We start from the raw sequence: 21,489 nt of genomic DNA, 5'->3' as shown, positions 1-21,489 counted from the left end.
CCTGCGCGTTGGCCGCCAACTCGCTCTAGTCGCTGTGGTCGGGGCTCGGGACCGGCTGCCATCTTAGTCGAGGGACTGAGGAGTCGTCGCCGCCCCGAGTCCCGGTAAACACCGGCGGGCGGACTGGGGGCAGTTCTGGGTAGAGGGGGTAGCCCGCATGAGAGTGTCCGAGGAGAACCAGGAGTGGAGGAGTGCGGGCGCGCGGGTGGGGTCCTTAGAGCCACCACTGCTCTCTCACGGAGCCGGTGCCCGTGGGGGGCGCGGGGAGCCCGGGCTAGTGGCCGAGGGGTGGGTTGGCCGGAGGCGCGGAGGAGCCACTGTCTGGCCGGCGGCGTGGGGGAGCCCCTCGCCTTGCTGGCGTCAAGTAGTGAGAGGGCTGGGCCGTGGCGGGCGCCAGCAGGGTCCGGCCCCGCGCCCCTCAGCCCCGCCGGGGGCCACTCTCCCGCGGCCCGGCCTACGCTCGGGCCCGGCGGCAGCGGCCGCTCCGGCCGACGTGGCCCTGTGAGGGGCGGCGGCCGGGCCCACCTGACGCTCGGCTGGCCTTACCGAGACTTTTTGGAGCCCCTAGTCGCGAGGCTGGCCCAGCATAGCGGCTGCCTCCTCTTTCTTCCACTCCCCTCCTCCCTCCATTGTCCCCCATCGTGGTGGTCCCGGCCCCGGCGCCCTTTTCGGCGCCCGCTGCCCCGTCGGCACCTCCCGGCGTCGAGTTTTGCAGACGTGGGAGCTGTCACTGCCCTCCCCCTTGAGTGTCCTTTTCTTTAGCAGAGAAAAGAAAAAAGTAGCTGTGAACGTATTCTAAAGGTCGAAACGTGAGGAGGACGTGACTTAGGGGGAACTAAGCGGGGAACTCAAATGTTCAGACGCAGTCCAGGGCCACGACTCAAAGAGAAACACAGGGTTTGTGCGCTGAAGGTAGACTTTGGGCCTAAAGAGGTGTAACAAGGTGAACGTGCAAACCACCCGAAATTCACGATTTCCCAGTAACAACTCAACTAGTTTGTTGGTTGTATGCGTATCTTAATCTTGTTACGTTTTCTGCCATGGTTCTACATACAGCTTCAGTATACCTTTTTGGGAGTGAGTGTTGAGGCAGAAGAGTGGGATTTTTTTTCTTTGAAAATTCATGAGGCACTGGTGCCAGCCACTTATCATTGCACTTAGTTAGGGTCTCCCACATCTATTACTAATATAATTCGATTTTAAGCAAGTGTAAAGGCAGTGTATTTCCACCTTCAAAATCAGCTAAGGATTTCTCAGTTGAAATAAAGTTCTCATGGCAGATTGCTGAGAGCCTGCACTGTGTATTCATAGATGTACTCGAGGTACAGTTACTTCATTCTTAAGATTAGAAATGAAGGTGGAAATTCAACTGCTGTTTTTAAACAGAGAATGTAAGTTTTTTGGGTGTGAGTCCAAAAATAATTCCTTCATGTTCAGTATATGAATCAAGTCAGAAAGGATATGAAATAAAAAACAAGTGCAAAATACTTTTTCACAGTATTCTAGAGGGAATCATTTCTAAATTCTTTTTAAAAAATTCTTTTCATCTATTGGAAGAGACAAACCAGTAGTTCCCAAATTTGCCCATTAGAATAGAAATTCCAGGATCTCCTTTCCTGAGATTGATTTAGTAGGTCTGCTTTGGCCCTGAAGAATTTTTTTTTTTTTTTTTTTTTAAAACATGCCTCAGGAAATTCCATTGATCTTGGGAACCACTGAGGCAAACGGTACTGTGGACCTACCAAGGAATTCTCAAAAAGCTTTGAGACCAAAGAGGAAGTGACCAGTTCTGTCCGGGGTTGGCCGAGGAGGTCACAGGAGGTCACGGGAACTGCTCCTGGTCCTGTTGGGTCTTAGATGATGAATAGGAGTGTGATAAGGGTGGGGAAAAGGATGGATAGGACAGTGGAAACACAATGCTGTGTGTAAATGCAGAAGATTGTAGGAGAAAAAGGGTTCAGGGAGTGGGATGGGGAAGGAGAGCATTGTGGGACATGAGGTCAGAAAGGTAAAAGGAGGTAACCATATGAAAAGTTCTAAGCATGACGCTAAAAAACTCGAATTTTATGTTAGCAGTGGATTCAGATTTTAAACGGGAAAGTGATCTCAGTACGTGTGTTGTAGAAAGATTGCTCTGGTAATGAGAGTAAAAGGATGGAAAATGGCTATTGCAGAAGTCTAGCTGAGAGGTGAAAAGGCTTGATTTTGGAGGGAGGCTGTGGGGATGATCAAGGGATTGGATTTAGTTATTTACTAATGCATTATTGTTGCCATATTTTTGGATGAGGAATTTTTAGGACCAGACTGGGTAAAAGACTCTTGTTCTGTATAAAGAACCCATTAGCAAATCTGAATAACATTGCCAAGTTATATATATTAATGGTATGAGAATGTATTGTTCATTAGCACTTTTGAAAAGTTAAAACCAGATTGGGTGCAGTTTGGAGGGGAGCTTGGAGATTAGACTGAAATTTATGACTATCAACACTATTGATCTAAGATTGTTTGAAGTGTTTTTCTCTCACACTCAGAAACTTGGTATTAGAATTTTAGAGTTGGAAGAGATTGCAGGGACTATTTAGTCCATGGTGGCAAATATATTTTGGTTTATGGACCAACCAAACTTTGAAATAGCTGCCAGAAGCATGGTATTGAGAAGGATTTGGGTCATATGTATTCTCTGGGAAAGTGAGTTATGATTGATTAGTGATGCTTTCTGTGGACACAGTTATCTAGTGGGAGATGTATGTGCCAGGTATATGCCATCCTTAGACTAGTTCAACCTATTAGTTTTCTGTTTAAAAAAAAAATCCAAAACAGGTTAAATAATTTACCTAAAAGTAGTTAAGAGTTAGAGCTAGAAGTAGAACTGAGTTTGTAACTCTTAGTTTGTTATTCTCCAGTGTTATCAAGATGAATGTGTGCTGCTAAAGAGCTTTTGGTATTAGACCGAAAGAAAAAGGGTATTTCTAGCCTGTGCCTCTTGACTGTTTAGGTAAGAGTTTGACAAGGAACTTTGGCCTAGAAGTAAATTTTGTTGTATTTATTCTGACTTAAGACATTTGTTGTTAGTACTGATAGGAAGTAGTCACCTGTTTGTGGTTTTTTTGTTTTCTGCTTTTTTTTTTCACTTCCTTGTTTCTCACCATTCTCTCAGTTTTAGGTTTGGGGATTGGTTTCCTTTATGTGAGTTAAGGCAAAAGTATATAACTGACTTACTTTCTTTTTTCTTTCTTTCTTTCTTTCTTTCTTTCTTTCTTTCTTTCTTTCTTTCTTTCTTTCTTTCATACTTACAGCATTTCGCCAAATTCTAGGCTCATAATAAGCGCTTAGTAAAGTCATGTTGGTTTTTGTAGCTGTACATGAAGCTAGTTTTGAGTCAATATAAATTAGCAGGTGGGGGATTTGCAGAATTGAATTACAGTATTATCTGGTTAGTAGATCGGCCCTCAGCTAAAAATATTGGGTTGGAAACTAGCCTCACAACTAGTAGTCATTAACTAGGAGCTGTTCTTCCTTCTGTTTAGCAGTGCTCTGTATTTGGAAAAGTGCTGCCACTTCAGCTCTTTTGCATTCAGAACTGACTATACTCTGATCCTTGAAGTGCTTTTTCTTTTCCTATCCCTAGGAGCCTCCCAAGTTGCAGGGATCATCCTTACGGTGACCCCAATAGTTAGAGTATATGCTTATATTGCCATCCTCATTTTGTCATGTAGACATCATAGCCAGGTGGACTTCATCCCCATACTATGTTTGGGTCCTTTTCCCCTTGACTCACTTTATCCTGCCTGCCCTATCAAAAACTATCTATCTCCCCTCCCCCAATGATCTATCCCATGAAACTTTTATTTTATTATTTTTTTCAAGTAATCTCTGTGTCCAACATAGGGCATGAACTCATGACCCCAAGATTAAGAGTCACATGCTCTACCAAATGAGCCAGCCAGGTACCCCTTTTCCATGAAACTTAAAAAGACATTGTGTTGTCAGGTTCCCAAGGTCATTGCTAATCTGATATGTTTAACCATAGGAATAACATGTTAATGGACCCTCCTTCCCCTCTCAGGTAACATGCATTTAACAGTGGCCTTCTGGAGACAACGCCTTAACCCAAAGAAGTGACTCCAGCTGTGAGAACTTCAGGTATGGTGGCAGGCCTGTGAAAGAGATTGGGGGGCAGGAATGGTGCAGAGGGTGAGCTCTGGTCATATAACTGCTGTGGGGAGGGAGGTAGGAGAAAGAGGATGTTGAAGAAATAGGCAGTTTCCACTTGGATCTGAAACCGAGTCTCCTCTATAAGCATTAACCTGTGAGCCACACTTTGCCCTTACTTTAGGTGCTCTGACTTTTTTTTTCTTTTTTAAGTTTATTTATTTGAGAGAGAGAGAGAGAATGAGTTTGCGGGGGAAGGGTAGAGAGAGAGGGAGAGAGAGAATCCCAGGCCTGCTCCAAGCTCTGCACTGAGTGTACTGTGGGGCTTGATCTCATGACCATGATGTCAGATTATGACCTGAGCAGAAATCAAGAGTTGGACATTTAACCGAATGAGCCAAACCAGGCGTCCTTGACTTCTCTGTTTTTCTAGTTTTCTTGAACATATACTTTTCCCACTTAGCGCTGTTTTATAAACATTTATTCTGCGTATTCTTGTCCAGATATGTGCAGGTGTACAGTTAAAAAGTGTAAGTAAAAAGAAGGCAACATGATGAAGCGGAAAAAGATTAGAGGACTTGGAAAGAAAAGGTCTGGGGTTCTGATTTGATTCTGCCACTGACAAACTGACTTTTGACAAGTTATTTAATCTTGCCTGGACTCAGTTTATATATCTGTAAAATAGATGCATTGATTTCTGCCTGACTTTCTGACATTGTTGTGAGGCTCAAATAAAATAATACAAGTTAAAGCTTCAGAAAAAAATGAATTTACAACTTAAGACATTATCTGAGTCTACAAGGACAGTCATTGGCAGTAATACTGAGAAGGAAAACATGAGAACAGGACAAATTCACTTTAAAGGATCAGGAGAGAGAAAAAGAAGACTACTGGATAAGAAAGAAAAGTAGAGCATGATAACAGTCAAACAGGAAGAGAATAAGGAGTGAATGAAGTAGAACTAATGAATTGGTAGGTGAGAAAGCTGAATAGGACAAAGAGTTGTCCCTTTCACTTGCCTCACTCTAACCTTGCGGCTCTTTGTTATCATTACCACTTCTCTTCATATAAATGTCCTATCCATACTTAGATTCCTTTCTTCACCATAAACATCAGTGTTTATTCATACCTCTGTGTGACCCTTTGTGTTTGTATTTTTGTTAATTGTCCTGTAAATGCTTAGAGACCAAGACTATGATTTGCTTGTTATGGTGTCCATGGCCATTGCTATTAAAAAATGTGTGCTTACTCTGTTCTTTTTTATAATTATGGAGAGAAAGGAAGGAGATAGGGGGAGCTTTGTGAAAGATAGTAGGAAAGGAAGTGGCTAAGAGGGAAAGTAGATAAACAAGACATGGTGAGAAGAATTCTCAAAAATAATGAAAGGAAATACATGAAAATGAAAAATACATAGAGCAAAAAAAAAGGGGGGGGGGGAAGGAGATGGTGTTATCTGCAGCAAAAGAACAAGGCAGCTTTCATTTCTTTAATGGTGATGTAATACCTCACAAAAAGTTATGTGTTGGGAAAGATCATTCTCCATACCAAGTATCTTTAAAATATTTCCAAAAGTATCCACTGCATCCTGAGCTCACAGAATAGTTCTTTGTGGAAAGAAAACTAGGGCAACATTCAGGAGACCTGGGTTCTATCCTTGGTATTACTTGTTACTTAGTTCTGTAGTCTTGGGCAATTCACTTAAATCCCTGGGCCTCCGCTACCTCACTTGTCTATTAAAGGTATTGAACATGATGATCTCTCAGTTTTCTTCTAGCTCACTCTTTGATTATATTTTGTGTTTCATGGGCTGACTCACTAATTTTTTAGGGCTTTCTTGATATCACAATATAAGATAGGCCTTAGAAATATCTTTTTTTTTTTTTTTTAAAGAAATGGAAGTCTTCTTTAAAAATTTTTTATTTTTATTAAAAAATTTTTAAATTTTTATTTTATCTTAGCACAATTTGGGGAGGAGCAGAGAGAGGGAGACACAGAATCCAAAGCAGTCTCCAGGCTCTGAGCTGTCAGCGCAGAGCCCAGCATGGCGCTCAAACCCACAAACCGTGAGATCATGACCTGAGCCAAAGTCAGACGCTTAGCTGACTGAGCCACCCAGGTCCCCCTATTCTTTTTATTTTTTAATGTTTATTTCTTTTTGAGAGGGAGAGAGAGAAAGAGAGAGCAAACAGGGGAGGGGCAGAGAGAGAGAGGGAGACACAGAATCCAAAGCAGGCTCCTGGCTCTGGGCTGTCAGCAGGAACCCATCTACCACAAGATTCTGACCTGAAGGATCGTGACCTGAAGCTTAACAGACTGAGCCACCCAGGGCCTCACCCAGTCTTTTTTTTTTTTTTTTTTTTTATGTTTATTTATTTATGGAGGGGAGGGGTGGAGAGAAAGGGGGAGAGAGAGAGAGAATCTCAAGCCAACTCCACACCCAGCCCAGCACTGAGCCTGACATGGATCCCAGGATTGTGAGATCATGAGCTGAGCCGAAGTCAGATGCTTAACCGACTGAGCCACCCAGGTGCTCCTTACCAGTAATTATTATAAAAAGCAAGGTGATAAATACTATAATGAAGATCACACTGCATTGCAGTTTAAAGTACTAACTTTAGTCTTTTGCTTCCTTTAATATAATTGAATATGTGCTAAGTGCTGCTCTGTGCTGTGTATTGTAGAGACTCATGCTGAAAAAAAAGCAGTCCCTGCCCTCAAGAAAGTTCGAGTATTTTTTCACATCTGGAAACTGCTTACCCTAATTTTCCCTTCTGTCCCAGGAAGTTTTATACTGTATCATCACTTCATGGTTTTAATCTAAGAATTCATATGCATATTTGAGCTTGCCACACTCCAGAAATGTTTGATAACATACTTGCTTTCTGCGAAAATGTATATTTTATTGGATCTGACGTTTTTTCTGTCAGTGACAGAGAAATTTTTCTTTTAAGATATGGAAAATATCCAAATGCCATCTGGATGGCATGTTTAGGTGGACTTTGGTTTGCTTCTTATTCATTCAGAGAAAGAGTAAGATCTATAATTTAGCCTTGATTAGTTGTTCCAGGGAATCCAGTTAGTCACAGAGGAGAGGATGCTACTCGAAAGGAATCATATTGTAGGGGTTAACAATGTGTACTGGAGTTTGGTTTTGAATTTTGGCTCTACCATGCATTGGAGGATGACTTTGGGCAAGTTCCTCATCTGTAAACTAGGAATAGTAATAGCATATTACTCTATATGGTTGTGTGGATTAAATAAGATAATGTATTTTTGCTTGAACAATAGTTGGTTCAAGTATTAGTTGCTACTGTTATTATCATTCCTACCAACCTTGTCTTAAAATTATTGTCTCAATTCATTAATTCATAAAGTAAGCTTATCTAGGGTGAGCATTGTAAATTTAAATGCCTATAAGGGCTAAATGAACATTTTAAATAATAATGATCAGGTCGGGATTAAGTGAACTAGGGAATTCATGTTCCTCTAATGAGGTAGCTGTTAAGTAGCTTTGGCTTACCTTTTAATTTTTTATTTATTTTATTAAAAAATGTGTTTAACATTTACTTATTTTTGAGAGAGAGACAGAGAGCAGGCAGGGGAGGGGCAGAAAGAAAGGGAGACAGAGTCCGAAGTGGGCTCCAGGCTCTGAGCTGTCAGCACAGAGCCTGACATGGGGCTCGAATTCACGGACAGGGAGATCATGACCTGAGCTGAAGTCGGACGCTCAACCGACTGAGCCACCCAGGCGCTCCTTTGGTTTATCCTTTTAAAAAGTTAAAGGTAAAATTGACCATTTTAACCAATAAAAAATACATAATTCATGGGGTGCTTGGATGGCTCAGTTGGTTAAGCGTCCAACTTTTTTTTTTTTAAATGTTTGTTTATTTTTGAGAGAGAGAGACAAAGTGTGAGCAGGGGAGGGGCAGACAGAGAGGGAGACACAGAATCTGAAGCAGACTCCAGGCTCTGTGCTGACAGAGCCTGAAGCCTGCTTAGGATTCTCTCTTCCTGTCTCTTTGACTCTCCTCTGCTCATGTGTGTGCTCTCTCTCTCTCTCTCCCTCCCTCTCAAAATAAATAAATAAACAAACATTTAAAAAAAAGTGTAATTCAGTATCGGCTAACTATTGACCTAGTGGGGAGTACAGGACGACGTGTGGCCTGAATATCTTTTTTTTTCTAAACAGAAGCAGGGAATCTAGGTTTTGTGAGAAACCTTTTATTTATTTACTTTTTTAACATTGGCAACTTTTGAAATCATAATATAAACACTGTGGGCCAAGCAAATCACCACTGTGGGTAGGATTTGTCTTATGGGTTGCCACTTTGCAACCTCTGTTCTGGCGCTTGACTTTTTGCATCATAACCCATGTTCCCTGCCTTCTGGGAAGAAAGTCCTTACCCACATAAAGTTTTAAAACAGTTCATGCAATACCTCAGAGCAGTCTAGGGCTGAATGAGAAGTATGCAGAATAATTATTAAGGCAGAGAGGAGGAGGAAAGTTATTTAAGAGTGGAATTCAGAATGGGCAAAGGTATGGAGACTGGAATGGACTTCAGATGGTAGTAGTACAGTGAGTAGATTAGTTGGAGTTTAGATTAGTTTGAAGAGGCTGTATGTGGGCCTGGTAATACAAGAAAGCTTGGAAAAATTAAAAGACCAGACTTCTTGTTTTGGGATAACCTTAAGTCCTATTGACTGACAGGATAAAATGGTATTTTATGGCAATTTATTAGGTAATATTGAGGTCTACAGAATTTACTAGGGTTGGTAGTTTCTGGAGGCAAGGTGACGAGGCTAGGGAGGCAGGTGATAGTGGGAATGAAAAGGAAAGGACAAAAGATTGTATAAGACACAAAAGCATATATATGGGTCACCCTGTGACAGTGGGACCCTGCAGTAGATAAAGAGGGCCAGTTGTGAAAGCTTTTCCCCTATTCATTCTTTTGTAAAAACTGGGATACGTGAAGATAATACTATTATCCCTCCTTTTTCATGTTATGGATCTTGCTTTATCACTCTCTCAGCCCTAGCACCCTCCTTATTGATGGATCACATACATAGTCTTATGATTTCCTGGCTTGCACAAGTAGAATAGATAAAAGAGGAAACAAAGTAGTTTAGCTGCTTATCACATTTCTAGTTTTGGATTTTTGGTGATCTCTGTTAACCTCTATTAAGTTTCATTAGACTTTATACGTGGAATTTTTGTATTTACCAAAGTTTGGAAACACTGACAAATAGCGTGCTCGTGGGAAAGATATAGAATTTTGCTGCAGAAACTTGACATGATAATTAATTCATGATCTAGAATGTTTAAAGAAACTGATAAATGTTGTAGAAAGGTGGAATGTGTATCCTGTATAACTTTAGAAAGTGATTTTTAGGATTTTATTTTCACTAGGTCTTTTGGCTTGTTTATAGTTTCTCATGAAAATTTTTGTGACATGTTGCAGGGAAGTTATTCCTTGGCTAAAATGCCAAATGTAGTTATTCTAAGTAGGCTTTTTGGTAAGTAAGCTGAGTAGTATGTCAGATGTAGCCTGAGTATTAAGAATACTTGAGATGCAGCAATATTTCCCTCATTGATGAATAAAAGTACTGAACCGAACCTCTGAAAAGTACAAAAAGTTGCTGTCGTCAGAGAGATGCAGCAGTAGGGTGAATAGATTTGAGCTAAATCTAAGTCTCATTTATGGAGAAGAGATTTTTTTTGTAAGCATGGTCTAACCTAGTTTTTGGAATTCATTTATTCTGAATATTGAAAGGGATTTCCAGGTGATTCATTTAATTATAGATAGCTTTGGAAGTGGGAAGGCAAGGAACACGAGAGAGGGATTAGCTGCATTTGTTTCTGTGGAAAGTCAGTAGTCAAAAGGAAATCCCAGATTATCTTTTTCTGTTCTTAAATTTTTTTTGGAGGAAAGATATTTACTACAGGTCTTAATTAAAAACTGTATTCAATATATATATTGAAATGTGCAGAACTTAGTTACTACGGCTTTTCTTTGTCTAGAGTGTTGCTTTTATCTGCTGTTATCTCCTTGCCCTTTGTCTTTGTCCTTGAGGGTTTTTTACTGTGTTTCTTTATTTTGTTTTGGTGGTGTTTCAGGAGGGAATGAAACAATGGAGTGCTTATGTTCAGTCAGCCCTGTAAGTTTATTTTACCATATAAATTGATATTTTCATCTGTAGTAACAATGAAAATGATGAACTTATCCGTCCTGATTATTTTTTGTTTGTTTCTTATTGTGGTAAAATATACATGACATAAAATTGACCATTTTAACCATTTACAAAAAAATTTTTTTTAACATTTATTTGAGAGAGAGCACAAATGGGGGAGGGGCGGAGAGAGAGGGAGACACAGAATCCAAAGCAGGCTCCAGGCTGTCAGCACAGAGCCCAACACGGGACTCGAACCCACAGACTGTGAGATCATGACCTGAGCCAAAGTTGGGCGCTTAACCAACTGAGCCACCCAGGTGCCCCAACCATTTTTAAGTGTTTCGTTTAGTGACATTAAGTTCATTCACTTTGTTGTGTAGCTATTACCATTGTGCATCCTCAAGAGGTTTTTCATCATCTCACTGAAACTCAGTGCATATTAAAAAATAACTCAACCATTCCCCTTCCTTCAACCCCTGGTAACCACTATGCTACTTTTTGTCTCTGTATAGAATTTGACTATTTTAGGAACCTCATGTAAGTGGAATCATACATTATTTGTCCTTTATGTTTGGCTTGTTTCACTTTGCATGTCTTCAGGTTCATGTGTTAGCATGTGTCAGAATTTCATTCCTTTTTAAGGCTAATATTCCATTTTATGTGTGTATCACATTTTATCCATTCATCTGTTGATGGACATTTAGCTTATTTTCACCTTTTGGCTATTGTGAATAATGATGTTATGAATGTGGGTGCTGTTCTGAGTCAGTATTTTTAGGTATATCCCTAGAAATGGAATTCCGGGATCGTGCGGTAATTCTGTGTTTAATTTTTTGAGGAACCACCATACTGTTTTCCATAGCAGCTATACCATTTTAAATTCCCACTGGCAGTGCACAAGAATTCCTGTTTTCCACACTTAAACCAACATTTGTTATTTTCTGTTTTGTTTTTAAATAATCATCCTAATGAGTGAATAGGTATCTCTTTGTAGTTTTGATTTTCATTTCTCTAATGATTAATGATATTGTCTTTTCATGTACTTACTAGCTGCTAGTATATTTTTTGAGAAATGTCTGCTCAAGTCCTTTGCCCATTTTTTAATTGGATTGTTTGGATTTGGTGTCTTAATTATTTTATAGGCTTCTGTCCATATCTTTTCTGTTTCTGAGTCTACTGCTCTTCTCCTTTCCTGTTGTTGGCAAAGCAACAAGAACCATTCTCTCCAATGTATAGGCCCTTAGTAAATGTTTGATGATAAAAGGTTAAAAGTAGGGCTTTCTGGAAAGGTAAAGGTTGATTGGGGCAAAGCCTTCATTATAGTTTTGGAGTTCTGTATTCTCTTTTAACAACTTACTTGGTGGGGTAAACATTTATGAAAGATTATGCTTTTAGGCAAAGAAGTCCCTGTGTTACTTAAATTTCATTTTAGAGGGGCGCCTGGGTGGCTCAGTTGGTTGAGCGTCATGACTCTGTTTCATCTCAGGTCATGATCTCACGATTTGTGAGCTTGAGCCCCTTGTGTAGCAGGCACTGCTTGGAATTCTCTCTCTCCCTCTGCCCTTCCCCCACTCACATCATTGCAGATGTGTGTGTTCTCTTTCACTCTCAAAATATAGACGTTAAAAAATTTTTCATTTTAGAGAAGGAAAATTTCTTATTAAAAGAACTTTGATTTTTGTCTAAGAGGCTTGCTGTTACTGTTTGCCTAAAAAAATACAAGTAAGCTTGAGGTATCCAAAGAAGGGTTTTACTTTTTGTAATTCCTGTTTTCATCATTTCAATCTCATTCACCTTTTAAAAAGTAACCTCCATACCCAACGTGGAGCTCGAACTCACAACCCCAAGATTGAGAGTTGCTTGCTCTACTTACTGAGCCAGCCAGGTGCCCCTCAGTGATTCTTTTTTTTTTTTTTTTTTTTTTTTTTTTAATATTTTATTTTTAAGTAATCTCTGCACCCAATGCAGAGCTTGAACTCACAACCCTGACCCAGATCAAGAGTCACATGCTCCAACAACTGAGCCAGCCAGGCACCTCTCACTTCTTAACTTTTTGTTATGTAATGATTTGGGATTACTTACTTTGAGACTGCTATTTATTAGGGTTTTTTGTTTTTGTTTTAGACAAGAGGAGGTTAGGAGTGATCCTAGACTTGATATACATCTTAATTTTGAAAAGGACAAACCTGAGTAAGTTCAAGTGTAGCAATGACATAAGTATATTTTGTTTTCCTGTTATCTTTTTGGCACCTTTAAGGCACCATGGTTTCATTTTTATTTATTTTTTAAATGCTTATTCTGAGAGAGAGAGAGGGACAGAAGCAGGGAGAGGGAGAACCCCAAGCAGGCTCCATGCTGACAACGCGGGCTTGATCTCATGAACTGTGAGAACATGACCTAAGCCCAAATCAGTAGTTGAAATCAAGAGTTGGTCACTTAACTGACTGAGCCACCCAGGTGCCCTGGAACCATGGTTTTAAATCATGAACACTGAACAAAGCTAGAGATCTCTGGTTTGGGCCACATCTTTTGTTCTGACTTTGGACAGTCTATTTTTATTGGATTGTTGTTATTGAGTTTTAAGAGTTTTATGTAAATTCTGGATATATCCTCTCTCAGATATGTATTTTACAAATATGTTCTCCCAGCTTTTGCTTATCTTGTCATTATCTTAATAGTGTCTTTTGAAAAGTAGAAGTTCCTAATTTTGATGAGGCTTAATTTTTTTAAATTTATCGATTTATTTTTTTAAATTTACATCCAAATTAGTAAGCATCTAGTGCCACAATGATTTCGGGAGTAGATTCCCCAGTGCCCCTCACCCACTTAGCCCATCCCCCCTCCCACAACCCCTCCAGCAACCCTCAGTTTGTTTTCCATATTTATGAGTCTCCTCTGTTTTGTCCCCCTCCCTGTTTTTATATTATTTTTGTTTCCCTTCCCTTATGTTCATCTGTTTTGTCTCTTAAAGTCCTCATATGAGTGAAGTCATCTGATTTTTGTCTTTCTCTGACTAATTTCACTTAGCATAGTACCCTCCAACTCCATCCACGTAGTTGCAAATGGCAAGATTTCATTCTTTTTGATTGCCAAGTAATACTCCATTGTATAGATATACCACATCTTCTTTATCCATTCATCCATCGATGGACATTTGGGCTCTTTCCATCCTTTGGCTATTGTTGATAGTGCTGCTATAAACATGGGGGTGCATGTGTCCCTTCGAAACAGCACACCTGTATCCCGTGGATAAATGCCTAGTAGTGCAATTGCTGGGTCATAGGGTAGCTCTATTTTTAGTTTTTTGAGGAACCTTACTGTTTTCCAGAGTGGCTACACCAGCTTGCATTCCCATGATGAGGCTTAATTTTTCAATTTTTTCTTTTATGGGTGGTACTTTTGTTGTCACATGTAAGAAATCTTTGCCTGACTGGGCAATCCATTTAACTTTCTTGGATTTCCATTTGCTTACTTACAAGAACAAATAAGATGTGTTTGATATTTTGACTTCTTTGAAATAGTAGTTTTATTTAGCATCTTTTTGGAGTCAAAATAGAGGCGGTAGTCTTTGGATAGAATACTAAGGTGAAAACCTACAGACCCAAATTGGAGTATAGAATTGGCTCTGCTTTTATAATTCTATTTATTTACTAATGGGTAAATGATAGTTTTCTCTTCTCCCCTCCCCCCACAATTACTTATGGCCCTTGGATGTAAATGATTCTATGTGATTTTTTTCTGGGTTTTTGATACAATTTGAGTAACAATGCTTTTTGGCTCCTTTAAATAAAAATGTGTATAAATTTGTTTATAGTGTATACATACATAATACTCAGTAACTCATTAATATTGCCTCTAGTTTACTTGATAGTTCTTAGATTATGTTTAGAAATGATCTGAGAAAGGTTTGTTGGAAGGATGAGGGATGGTGGCTATCAGGATCTTGTATTTTGAGGGCAATTCATGGGTGTTAAGAGATGGTCAGAAACCAGAGTTTCCTGGGAGCCAGGAAGTTCAACCTTATATGTAATTAGGTTGTATAATTTCACACAAGCATTGTTTGCAAAAGAGAGCAGTATTTATTGTAGCACAATGGTAGTTATATTTATTGTGGCATATCAAATCATGAAACTCTAGCAGTAGATAGTCAAAAATAGGAAATAACTTGTGATAGTAGTTAATATTAAAATATTTGTTAGCTGTTTGAGAGAACAGAGGGAAAATCACCTTCTAAAGTAGTGGGTACAGAGTTCAAACCAGCAAATAAATGCTAAAAGTTTGATTCTGGTGCCAGTTTCCTTAGATTCTGTTGTCATACTATTGAACCTTGGAAGTTATACCTTTGGGGGTGCCTGGGTGGCTCAGTCAGTTAAGTGTCCGACTTCAGCTCAGGTCATGATCTCATGGTCCGTGAGTTCAAGCCCCGCGTTGGGCTCTGTGCTGTCAGTTCAGAGCCTGGAACTTGCTTTAGATTCTGTGTCTCCCTCTCTCTCTGCCCCTCCCCTACTCACACCCTCTCTATCAAAAAATGAATAAACGTTAAAAAAAATTTTTTTTTTAAAGGAAAGTTATACCTTTGTGTTTTCTCTTTGAATAAGATAATCATCTTTTGATGCATATGCTTTAGATCCACACCCATACACTTGGTTGGAAAATGGGAAGGGAGCTTTCATTTATCTGAGATCATTCACATGATGTTCAGAGCCAAGGTGTCACTTTTGAGAGGGAGAGGGAATGGTTTACATCTCTCTCTGCTAACGTAACTTTTTCCAGTAAATAAGAAGGCAACTTTTCCCCATCATGTGTGGGTTTGAGTTCATTCCCACTTATTGAGAATGTTATGGAAATGAGTATATACCTTTTAGCCCAACCCAGAGAACTCTTACCCCCCTCTAACAATTCCTTCAGGAACTCATACACCAAGTTCAGTTCCTTTGCTATCATTAGTGGAGAATGGGATCTAAACATTGTTCCTTCTAGTTAGTCCCTGCTGCAGTGACTGCAGAGAGCAGGATCTAGTTTTCAATCCAGCTGGGTGGTGTGGCTACTGGTTGCATGCACAGGAACCATTACCACCTCCATGTTCCACTTTCAACTGAATTGAGGCTCCATTCTTCACAGTAGTGGATGGCAAATGAATACAGAATTTTTAAAACCCATGCTTTGAAACATAGCTCTTTCACTTGAGTGGTGATTTGAGAACATGGTCAAGTGGCCTTGTCCAAAGGAGACTACTCAGTATTTACAGTTGCAGTGTATACTTCTGTATTTTATTTTATGAAAAAAAATTTTTTATGTTTATTTATTTTTGAGAGAGAGAGAAGGAAGAGGAGGAGGAGGAAAAGAGAGAGAGACACAGAGAGAGAGAGAGAGAGAGAGAGAGAGAGAGAGAGAGAGAGACAGAATCTGAAAAAGGCTCCAGGCTCTGAGCTGTCAGCACAGAGCCCGAGGCGGGGCTCCAACCCATGAACCCTGAGATCATGACCTGAGTTGAAGTCGGTCACTTAACCGACTGAACCACCCAGGCACGCCTATACTTGTGTACTTCAGTAAGGCTGTTTGAGAGTTAGACTTCATTAGGTTTTAGTTCTCTGAATACCCCTGTGTACTTTAGCTCTTTGTACTTGTGCTTCAACAAGCAGTTTTTCTCCTTACTGGCTTAGTATGTTTTCTGAAATGTCTTTTTGGTGGCTTCTTTTAAGAATGATAGGTCCATATAAATTATTGGAAAGTTTTCTAGGTCAAAATAGATGTGACCTATAAAAATAACTGATTATGTTGGATATGTTATTTCTGAAAACAAGCAAATTTCATAATATCCTGACTAATTATTTTTCTTTAATTAGGATACATGTTTTAAAATAAGGCTAGTTTGCTGTTTGTTGCCTATGGGACAAGATATTACTGAAATGATCTTGTGAAGTGTGCCTTTCTCCATATTTTTATTTCTACTGCCTTTCAGGAAGATGTTAAGGTTAGTTTTCACCTCTGGCAATGTTTTAACACCTCTTTTCTACATTAGACATTCTGTCACATTTTTCTAGTGTGATAGTAAACATTACTCAAATGATATAAAAGCTGACCCTATTTTAAGTTTTTTTTGTAACTGACAGACTAAGAGGTAATAGATAATTTTAATATTGTACTGTATCTTAGATTCAAACTGATATCTTCAGTGGTTCAAGTCACAGTGTTTTACCAGGTGAAGATATCCACATCACTGTACTTGATTGTGAAAGCTTTTTCAAAATCATGTAAAAAGTCAGTTATTTTTGATAGGAAGTTAAAGCAGAGGTATCCATCTTGTCTCTATATCTTATGAATGTTAAAGCTGTAGATAGAGGCAAAGTTGAAGATGTTTTAAAAATTGAGTGTTAGGAGAAGGAAGAGGGGGTTAACGAAGGATAGATTATAAAATAAAAGGGACATTAAAAAAGATAAGTTAATTTAGCAGTGAGATATGAAGGTAGAAGGGAGGTACTGGAAAGGAAGAATGGGTCCTCGAGAGACCTCCCCAAGATACATAGGAGAGCTAGAGTCATTTTTTTCCCCTTTATATTGTGGAAACTAGATTAGCATTTTTTTGTCATTCACGGTGAGAATACTTTTTTATTTTTTTTTGAGTTAAGTTTATTGAGATGTAACTTGCACATAGTAAAATTAATCCTTTTCTAGTAGTGTACAGGTCTTTGAATTTTGACAGACATTTGCAGTCTTGTAGTCCTTTGTGTTTGTTTGTTTGTTTGTTTGAGAGAGAGAGAGAGAGAGAGAGAGAGCGCGCGCAAGCAAGAGGTGGGAAGAGGGGCAGGGTGGGGGAAGAGAGAGTCTTAAGCAGGCTTCAAGCCCAGCTTGGAGCCTGATGTGGGGCACAATCCCATAACTCTGGGATCATGACCTGAGCCAAAATCAAGAATCGGACGCCCAACTGATTGAGTCACCCAGGTGCCCCTATTTTTTTTTTTTTTTTTTTTTTTTTTTTTAAGTAGACTTCATTCCCAGCGCAGAGCCCAACATGGGGCTTAAACTCAGGACCCTGAGGTCAAGACCTGAGCTGAGATCAAGAGTCAGATGCTTAACCCACTGAGCCACCCATGCATCCCTCTAGGAAGCACTGATGTTTTCTGTCCCAACAGTTTTTCCTTTTCTAGAATGTCATTTAAATAGAGTCATAGGATGTAGCAGTTTCCTAGAATTGCTCTAACAAGTTATACACACTGGCTAGTTTTTAAAACAATGGAACCTTATTCTATCACAGTATTGGAGTCTAAAAGACCAAAATAAGGGGTCAGCAGGATTGGAATTTATCAGAAGGGAGAATCTATGCTGTGCCTCTCATAGCTTCTGATGGATGTTGGTGATCCTTGCATTCTTTGGCTTTGTATATGCTTCTTTCCAATCTCTGCTTCTGTCTTCATGTGGTATTCTGTGTGTCATCACCTTATCTTTATTCTGTGCATGTCTCTATGTCCAAATTTTCTTCTTATAAGGTCACAAGTCATTGAAATAAGGTTCTCCTCATCTTAACTTGATTACATCTGCAAAGACCCTATAAGACCAAGTAAGGTCACATTCTGAGGTTTCAGGTAGACAAATTTTGGGGGAGACACTTCTCAACATAGTACATTGGTTATGTACCCTTTTTTCTTTCTTTTTTTTTTTTTTAAATGTTTGAAATGTTACTTAAAAAAACAACAACATCATATAGGGGTATCTGGGTGGTTCAGTTGGTTAAGTGTCTGACTCTTGATTTCAGCTCAGGTCATGATCTCAGGGTTGGTGAGATCGAGACCCACATAGGGCTCTGTGCTGACAGTGCGGAGCCTACTTGGGATTCTCTCTCTGCCCCTCCACTGTTCATTTATACACAGGTATGCTTGCATGCTCTCTCTGTCTTTCAAAATAAATAAACTTAATAAAAATCTTAAAAAAATAATTATACAGTAAAATTGGCTTTTGTGTGTGTATGTGTACAGTTGTATGAACTTTAACATATGTATAGGTTTTTGCAACACCACAGTCAGGATACAGAATAGTTCCATCATGCCAGAAACCTCCCTTGTACTTCATTTTGTAGTCCTATCCACCCTCCACTCTTCACAGCCACAGATTTGTTATCTATCCCTATTATTTTGTCTTTGGGAGACTGTCACATAAATGGAGTAATACATATGTAACTTTTTGAGACTTGGTTTCAATCAGTATGATTGGTGCCTTCCAGATTCATCCAAGTTGTTGCACGTATCAGTAGTTTGTTTCTTTTTGTTGCTGAGTAGTATTCCAGGGTATGAATGCACCAGTTTATCAGTTTACCTGTTGAGGGATATTGGGTTGTCTGACATTTTTTGGCAATTATGAGCAGAGTTACCATAAACATTCCTATATAAGTTTTTTAATTTTTTTTTTTTTTTTTTTACTTTCGAGAGAGTGTACCCCTCCCATACAGATTTTAAGTGAATAACTGAATATTGCTTTTATTTCTTTTGGCACGGTTTCTTTCTTTCTTTCTTTCTTTCTTTCTTTCTTTCTTTCTTTCTTTCTTTCTTTCTAGTGTTTATTTTTGAGAGAGAGACAGAATGAGAGTGGGGAAGGGGTAGAGAGAGAGGGAAACACAGAATCTGAAGCAGGCTTTAGGCTCTGAGCTGTCAGGACAGAGCCTGACGCGGGGCTCAAACTCACAAACCATGAGATTATGACCAGAGCTGAAGTCGAACACTTAAATGACAGCTATCCAGGTGCCCCTAGGCAGTGTTTCTTAATCTTGGTGCTATGATATGTTGGGCTGGATCGTTCTTTGTTGTGGAGTGCTGCATTGTAGGATTTTCAGTAACATCCATTGCTTCTACCCACTGTTGTAGAAAACAAAACAAAACAAAACAGATCTCTGCATTATAGTAGTATACTTTTCCCTTCTGCAATTGGTAAGTAAAATGTGGGATAATACTTTGAGACCATACAAATATCCTATTTTCCAACAGCCTTTTATCCAGTGGTTTCTCTATTAGTGCATAACAAATTATCCCAAAATTTAGCAGTTAAAACAAATATTTTTGATCTGTATGGTTTCTGTGGGATAGAAATTCAGAAGTGGCTTAGCTGGATGGCTTTGACTCTGAGTTTCATTAAGACACAGTCAAGATGTTGGTTGAGGCTGCAGTTCTCTGAAGGCTTGAGTGGGGGCTGGAGGATCAGTGTCCAAGGTGTCTCACTGCTATGGTTGGTGGGTTGGTGCTAGCTGTTGGTGGGAGGCCTCAGGTCCTTGCAACATACACCTTTTTCTAGGGCTGCTGGAGTCTCCTCACAAATTGGCAGCTGGCTTCCCTGGAGCAAGTGACCTGAGAGCAAGTGGTGTCATCCTTTTTTTTTTTTTTTTTTCAATTGTGGTACAATGTGTATAACAGTAAATTTCCCATCAAAACCATTTTCAGGGGCGTCTGTGTGGCTCAGTCAGTTGAGCGCCGACTCTTGATTTTGGCTTAGGTTATGGTCCCAAGGTTGTGGGATTGTGCCCTACATCAGGCTCCTTGCTTAGTGTGGAGCCTGCTTGAGATTCTCACTCTCTCTGCCCTTCTCCCCTGCTTGCATATGTCTTCTCTCTCTCAAATAAAAAATAAAAAACCCATTTTTAAGTGTATGATTCAGTGGTACTAAGTACTAATTCATATCACTGTGCCGTCATCACCACCGTCCATCTCTAGAATTCTTTTCTTCTTGCATAGTTGAAACTCTGTATCCCATTAAGCAATAACTTCACATTCCCTCCTCCCAGAGTCCTTGGTAACTATGGCTCTACTTTCTGTCTCTGATTTGACTGCTGTAGGTACCTCATATAAGTGGAATCACCTTTTTTTTTTTTTTTTTTTTAAGTTTATTTTTGAGAGAGAGAGAGTGAGAGCGGGGGAGGGGCAGAGAGACAGGGGGACAGAGGATCCGAAGTAGCCTCTGTGCTGACAGCTGAGAGCTGATCTGATGCAGGGCTGAAAGTCACGAACTGTGAGATCATGACCTAAGCCGAAGTGAGATGCTTAACCAACTGAACCACTCAGGCGCCCCAATGTGGAATCATCTTTTTGTGACTGGCTTATTTCATTTAGCATGTTCTCAAGGTCCATCCATGTTATAGCATGTGTCAGAATTTCCTTCCTTTTAATTTCCTTCCTAATATTATTCTATTGTGTGTATATACCACATTTTGCTTATCCATTCAACCATTGATGGACACTTGGGTTACTTCTACATTTTAGCTATTGTGAATAATGGTGCTATGAACTTGTGTGTACAGATACTTTTTTTAGATCCTACTTTCAATTGTTTTGGATATATAACAACAAGTAGAATTACTGGATCATATTGTAACTCTTTAGTTTTGAGGACCCACTATACTGCTTCCCACAGTAGCTGTATCCTTTTACATTCTTACATTGGTGCACAAGTGTTCTAATTTCTTCATATCCCTGACAACTTTTTTTTTATAGTAACCATCTTAATGGGCGTAAGTTGGTATTTCATTGTGGGTTTTTATTTGCATTTCCTTAATGATTAGGGGGGATTAAGTGTTTTTATGTACTTACTGGCCATTCTTTGGAGAAATGCCTGTCATTTCTTTGGAGAAATGTGTTCATGCACTTTGTCCTTTTTTTTTTTTTTTTTTTTTTTACATTTATTTATTTATTTTGAGAGAGAGAGAGTGTGCCTGTGCAGACATGTGTGTGCAGAAGAGGAGCAGAGAGAGAGAATCCCAAGCAGGCTCCACACTGTTAGTGAGGCGTAGGGTTCAAACACACGAACCAGTTAGATCATTACCTGAGCCAAATTCAAGAGTCAGACAATTAACCAACTGAGCCACCCAGGCACCCCTCCATTTTTTAGTTAAGATTTTTATTGTTGTTGAGTTTTAGAAATTCTCTGTATCCTGGATATTAATCCTTTAGATGAATGATTTGCAAATATTTCCTCCCATTTTGTAGGTTGCCTTTCATTCTGTTGATAGCATCTTTTGCATAAAATTTAAAATTTTTGTGAAGTCCAGTTTGTCTATTTTTTCTTTTGTTGCCTGTATCTTTGGTGTCATATGCAAGGAATCATTGCTAAATCCAGTGTTGTGAAGCGTTTGTCCTATTTTCCTCTAAGAGTTTTTATTTTTAGTTCTTAACATTTAGGTCTTTGATC

General features: G+C 39.4%; 1 protein-coding gene across 2 annotated transcripts in view; it reads left to right on the top strand.

Annotated features, from left to right (window-relative positions):
- Nucleotides 1–21,489, top strand: part of ITCH (itchy E3 ubiquitin protein ligase) — a 142,486-nt gene continuing 120,997 nt past the window's right edge. For both annotated transcript variants that reach the window (XM_042980570.1, XM_042980571.1), the window contains exons 1-2: nucleotides 1–104; nucleotides 4,067–4,143. The gene's annotated coding sequence lies outside the window, so the exon portion shown is untranslated. The remainder of the gene's footprint in view (nucleotides 105–4,066; nucleotides 4,144–21,489) is intronic.

This window comes from Panthera tigris, chromosome A3, assembly GCF_018350195.1.
Source record: "Panthera tigris isolate Pti1 chromosome A3, P.tigris_Pti1_mat1.1, whole genome shotgun sequence".
In the NCBI taxonomy this organism is placed as follows: Eukaryota; Metazoa; Chordata; class Mammalia; order Carnivora; family Felidae; genus Panthera; species Panthera tigris.
Note: the sequence above shows the minus strand (reverse complement) of the source record. Positions and strands in the feature narration are given on the sequence as shown.